Source organism: Malus domestica, chromosome 16 (genome assembly GCF_042453785.1).
Source record: "Malus domestica chromosome 16, GDT2T_hap1".
Taxonomy (NCBI): Eukaryota; Viridiplantae; Streptophyta; class Magnoliopsida; order Rosales; family Rosaceae; genus Malus; species Malus domestica.
Window position 1 is genome coordinate 25,032,103 of NC_091676.1, and position 6,639 is coordinate 25,038,741.

At 41.3% G+C, this 6,639-nt stretch overlaps 1 long non-coding RNA gene across 1 annotated transcript; it reads right to left on the reverse strand.

Moving 5' to 3' along the window:
• Window positions 1-2,999: 2,999 nt before the first annotated feature.
• Window positions 3,000-4,706, reverse strand: LOC139192961 (uncharacterized). Its single transcript, XR_011577552.1, has 3 exons — window positions 4,488-4,706; window positions 4,007-4,073; window positions 3,000-3,189 (listed from the first exon to the last, which is right to left on the reverse strand). It is a non-coding gene; the product is annotated as an uncharacterized lncRNA (long non-coding RNA).
• Between the last annotated feature and the right edge of the window lie 1,933 nt (window positions 4,707-6,639).

Sequence of the window (6,639 nt, forward strand, 5' to 3'; positions counted from 1 at the left end):
CTTTGTTAACGGTAAAGCAATCATGGAGAAATCCTGAACGAACCGTCGATAATAACCTGCTAAACCCAGAAAACTGCGTACCTCAGTGACGGTTCGAGGTTGCTCCCAATTCTCCACCGCTGCTATCTTTTGAGGATCAACTTGAATTCCTTGAGCCGATACAACATGCCCCAAAAATGCCACTTCGGACAACCAAAACTGACATTTACTGAACTTGGCATACAACTGATGCTCCCTTAATTTCCTTAACACCAAATTAAGGTGTCGGATATGATCTGCTTGGGATTTAGAGTATACCAGAATATCATCAATAAAAACAATAACAAATTTATCAAGATATTTCTGGAATACCTCATTCATCAATCTCATAAAAGCTGCAAGTGCATTAGTCAACCCAAACGGCATAACCAAAAATTCATAATGTCCATACCGAGTCCGGAAGGCCGTCTTAGGTACATCATCTTCCTTAATCTTCAATTGGTAATACCCAGATCTCAAATCAATCTTAGAAAATACACACGCACCTTTCAGTTGATCAAATAAATCATCAATACGAGGCAATGGATAACGGTTTTTAATCGTTACCCGGTTCAATTGCCTATAATCAATACACAATCGCAGAGTTCCATCCTTCTTCCTCACAAATAATACTGGGGCACCCCAAGGTGAAGAACTAGGTTGAATAAAACCCTTATCAAGTAATTCTTGCAACTGGATTTTTAATTCTCTCAACTCAGCAGGAGCCATTCTATAAGGAGTCAGAGATATAGGGTCCGTACCTGGAAGCAAATCAATAGTGAATTCCACCTCCCTGTCTGGTGGCAATCCTGGCAAATCATCAGGGAATACGTCCGGATAATGTCTGACCACACCAACTTCTTCTATACTAGTGGGGGCAACCTCATTTAACACCACATGCGCCAAATATCCCTGACAACCCTTCGATAACAATTTCCTCGCCCTTAAGGCAGAAATAACCCCATGTCTCACCCCACTTCTCTCGCCCACAAAAGTAACCTCGGGTAATCCAGGACGATAAAAAGTAACTGATTTACCATAACAATCAATATGGGCACGATTATGGTGTAACCAATCAGCCCCTAAGATCACATCAAAATCCACAATATCTAACGGAATAAGATCAGCGGACATAATCATGCCCTCAACCATCACTGGACACCCAAGATACACACTATCCACATAACATTTATCTCCTTTAGGCATGGCAAACTCTAAATCAAATCCTAGAGGTGAAGGGTGAGGTTGGGTCATTTGAGCAAACGTATGAGAAATCATAGAGTGCGTAGCACCACAATCAATCAAAACCTTAGCAAAATGACCAAGAACATTTAACGTACCCATGATCAAGTCTGGATGGTTCTGAGCCTCCTGCAGAGAAATATGATTAACTCGTCCCTGAGCTTGCTGACGTCCACCTCGGCCTCTACTGCCCTGATTACCTCGTCCCTGAGGATTACGCCCCTGGCCTGGCTGACTAGGCTGCCTGGATGATCCTGCCCCACCAGTAGCAACTTCCCCCTGACGGGGCTGGCCTCCCTGATGCCACTGCGATCCACCAACTGGCATAGAGGAATAAGATGAATAACCTCCAAAATCCTGAGAATACCCAGCTTGAGAATGAGGTCCTGGGAATACTGATAAGGTCCGGGAGCATACGGAGCAGCATCCCCCTGATAGTGGTAGGCACCACCACGACTCGGCTAGCCATAACCGCCTGATCCAAAACTCTGCTGAACTGGTGCTGGAGGTGGCATAGTGGTCTGCTGCGGTCTCTGCTGACCCTGGGGGCACTGAGAAGCCCGATGTCCCATCTGCCCACACGTAAAACAAGCACCAGTACCTCTCCTACACTCACCATGGTGACGGAAGTTACAACGGCGGCACCATGGAGCGCCAGATCCACCAGCACCACCTAAATCCCTTTGACCCTGAAACCTGGGTCCACCAGAAAATCTTCCACCACCTCTCCTCGGGCCAGTAAAACTATATCCCCCACTAGAAGAACTCGAACTCGCTCCACTCTTCTTAAAATTCTGTGTCTGCCGAGGTCCCGGAATGGAGATACCCTTACCTTTATCATTCTTCTTCTGACCCTCATTCTTGTCCTCATCATCCTCACTGTCAGGAAGATTATCAGAGTCCTCCATCCTAACCAAAATCTCGAAATACTCATGATAATCAGCGCAGGGAAGTGCATTGGCAAAGGTACGCCACTTCTTCTTAGATCCCAACTTGAAACGTCGAAGCATCTCTCCCTGATTACCAGCTATATCAGGGTCATAACGAGACAAATCAGTAAACCTTCTATAATATTCATGTGCCAACATATTTCTCTGTTTCAACCTGGTGAATTCCTGTTTCTTATGATTAATATACTCAGGAGGGACGAATCTCTTCATAAAATTCTCTTTGAACACTTTCCAATCGGCTGCCGTCTCAGGTGACATGTACCTAGTCTGATTCATCCACCATGCTGCTGGTTCACGACCCAAAAACCAAGTGGTGGTCTCCACCCACCTATTAGCAGGGAGATTCCCCTGACTCTGCATCACCTGGAAGGTCTTCTCAATATGATCTAGCCATTTCTCTGCCCCCTCATGACTTTCATTACCCATAAACCGATCTAACTTCAAGTTGTACATGGTCTCCAGAGGTGTCCTCGGAGGAGGGGGAGGACGAATCACATTCTGTAAAGCTTGGGCCATCGCTTCCCCTAGCTGAGTAATATCCGGGAAATTAGGTTCAGAAGTACGGCGGGACTCCCTACGCTCCCTACGAGGCGGCATGATTCTGACAGAAAACATCAAAAGATCGTTAAGACATTAACAAATTTACAGGACTGCAACCTAAGCTCAGATACCAAACTGACACACCCCGATCCGGAGGATCCAGGTGTGCTGGCCGTCACGTGGGCGTGACGTAACCATCGGCGCGACACGGAAGCAAAATAACAATATAACTCAGCAGAAATTCAACCAAACTCAAGCATAACCACCTACGAACATAACCGGACGAGTTATCAGGTAAACACATAAGTTCAGAGCATAGGTTAACTGCAGTCAAGTAGGACTAAAATAAAATACATCACCCTCAGGTGAGTCCTACATGTCGAAGGTCTGTCAGAAAGCCGGAAAAGACCTCGAGAGCCACCAACCGCTAATTTAGAACCTGGAGGAGCGCAAAACAAAATGAGTGGGTCAGTAAAACCAAAGATTTTCCAAAACATTTCAATTAAAACATTTCTAACCCCTCACCGTAAAACTTGTGTACATTCCCCAGAAAAAGTAGATATATATAAAACCATATGAAATCTCAAAACTTAAATCCCAAATCTTTAACATTTTTCAAGGAAACATGTCATGCAATAAATCAAAATATAAATCAGGTGAAATAAGGAATCAATCGGAGACCCTGCAGTTGGTCCTATACGATTAATTCAACAGCTCAATATCCCACTAAGCCGGAGCCACCACAGTGACCTGTACGGCCCTACTCTGCACATCACTCGGAACTACGTGAGGTAGTCTGTACGATGAAAGGTGTAAAAATACGCTCTAGTGCTTCTCTCATCATATCATCAGCGCGCATATCTAAGGTCACCCACCAGTCGGAACCCCTCTAATGGTCTGTGCGACTGGCATGTCGGAACCCTCACATGGTCTGTACGACATCCACCTACTTGGATCCAAGGCGAGCGTGCGGTGTGGTGAATAAAATAAGCACTAACACCTAGGGTGTAGGTTATGAGCTTGAACCATCTTATCAACAATCAATTAAATGAATAATGAACTCACCTGACTTACCTGTGCCTCCACAGCACCATGCAACATGTATGCATCATATATCAATCATATAACTCATATGAAATTCACATTTTCCAAATAATTCTATGCATGGCATTTTCAAAACATAATTTCGTATAAATTCATCTTTTGGGAAAAATTAATAGTATAAAGGTAATACGAAAACAAAACTGCCCACTCACTGATAAGTCGACGGGTCGTAACCCCCGTGGCGTCCCTGGATGCGGTCGTCCTCGGGATACGTCTCACCTATATGCGAAATAACTATAAAAACGTTAATTTTAAACACATCACCAATATTTTCGAAATAATTTCTCATACGATGCTCAATTTGGGTATATGAATATACCACATCGACCTACTCGACGTCACGAGCGTCGAGAAATTTTTAGAAACTGATTTGGACTCCCCACGCGCCCTCACACGCCGGCTAGAGCTCGGCTCTACGCGCAGGCCACGCGCAGCCACGCGCGGCACGTGTCATCGTCTTCCCCAGGGTTCGTTGGACTGGTTTTTCCGGCGACCCAATTCCGGCCAAACTTTAAACCTCTTGTTCTCCTTCGTTTTTCACCCATTTTCTTCGTATTTTATACCAAATTGAAGCCCTAAGAGTGTACTATCACGTTGGACTAGTTTTAGGGTCTAAAAATCAAGAAATCTCACCGAGCAAAATCCAAGAATTCGGCCAACTTTGAAACCCACGATCCCGACGTCCAAATCCTTCAAACGAACGTCCCCGAGCTTCCTTAGGACCTCACTAAGCTTGCTATAAGCTTGAATTCCCTTGAAACACAACATTTTACGTTCGCATGAACAGTACCCAAAAATGGAGGTTTCGGATTCCACGTGAAATCGAAGGTCTCACTTCCTAAAACTAGCACCAATGAACTCAGGACGTCAAAAGGATGAAGATACATAACTTATTTGCCTCGATCCGTCAAGTTTTGAAGGGTTTTGGTGGTGGTCCGTACGTGGAGGGTGAGGGAAAGAGAGAGATCGTGAGGGAGAGAGACAGAGAGTGCTACGGGAGGGAGAGAAGACAGGGAGTGCGTGTGTGTGTGATTGTGTGGTCCAACACAATCCTCACCATCCATCCAAATCCCTAACCACAAAAATTCCAATTCCAATAGTTTAATCCCAAAACTTACAAAATTAATTCAGATAATGTCACACACACACGTACCCAAATGTCCGCCAAGGGTAATTACGTCAATTCACGCCCCCGATATAGAAATCCTGGGACGGGCTGTGACAGCAACCCTTTTTTTAATTTGTACCAATTTATTTTTCGGTTTTAATTTGTACTCATATGTTAATTTCTTTTTGTGCCCATATTTTTTTAAAGTTTTATTTGTATTTGTACCCATATATTTTTTATTTATTTGTACCCATTTTTTAATTTTACTAAATGTACCCATGCTAATTATATGTATTTATTTTATGTTTTAAAATATATTAGTAGTTATTTTTTTTAAAATATGTTAATAATTATATGGGTACATTATTTTCTTGCTTTAATTTTGTGAAGAACAATATTACTCTAATATTTATTTTTAAGTAGTTATTATATTTTAAAAATATTATTTGAATTTGTTTAAATTTCATAATTTGTAGGACATTAAATGTATAAATGCATGAGTTAAATCTCTTAAATGATGTTAAGGACCTTGATCAAAATATTTAAACAAACAAGGTTTCAGTCCAACAATTAAGTTGATTAAGGACCCAAACCAAAATGACCCTTTATTTAATATGACATTTGCAGTAAGTAATGCTCCACCCCACAAATTGAGTGAAAGTTCGGAGCTATTTAACATGGAATTAATCATGTCTTTAAATGTTCTATTTTTCCTTTTAGCTACACCATTTTGTTATGGTGTATATGGAGCCGTTGTTTGATGTATAATTCCATGTGGTGTATATGGAGCCCTTTTTATTCTTTTACAAGTTGATTGTCGACTTCCGCTTTATATGTCTTAAACATATTCAAAGCTTCATCATTGCTATGAATCAAATAAACATAACAATACTTACTAAGATTGTCTATGAAAGTGATATAATAATTCTTTCCTCCTCGAGTTGGAGTGATTTTAAAGTCACAAAGATCACTATGAATTAGACCAAGCAATTCATTTGATCTTCCCAAAATTGACTTAAAAAGTTTGCTTAAAATTTGGATTCCGTACATGTCTCACACTTATGATTAAAATTAATTTCAAATTTAGGTAGTAATTTTAACCATTCTATGCATAGAACAAAAATTCACATGTCTTAAGGCTGGTTTGGTATTGCTGTGCTTTGAAAAAAAGCTGCTGTGAGAATAAGCGGCTGTGTTGTGAGAATAAGCGGCTGTGAAATAAATCAGCAGAGCGTTTGGTAAACTTTTTTGTAAAAGTGCTTTTGGAAAGAAAAATAGATAGTGGGTCTTTTCATTAAAGGAGCACTGTAGCTCCGTGTGCTTTGAAAAAAAAGCCAGTTTTCCAAAGCTGCAAATAGCAGCTTCAGCTTTTTCCTTTGATTTCAGCTTATTCTCACAGCAGCTTCCAAAATAAGCCCTTTTTTTTTCAGTTTACCAAACACCTAAAACCCTCACAGCTTTTTTTCATAGGTGCTTTTTTTTTAAGCACCTCACTCCCAAACTAGGTCTTAGTCTAGCATGCCAAATATTAGAGGACTCAACAATATAATTAGAAGCCTTAATTATATTATAAATAACATCAACAACCAATACATTGAGTTTCACAAGGCCATCGGCTAAGTAGTCTTTTTCAACAAACATCCCTCACTTAGTTAGGACAAATTTGTTGGATTCAAA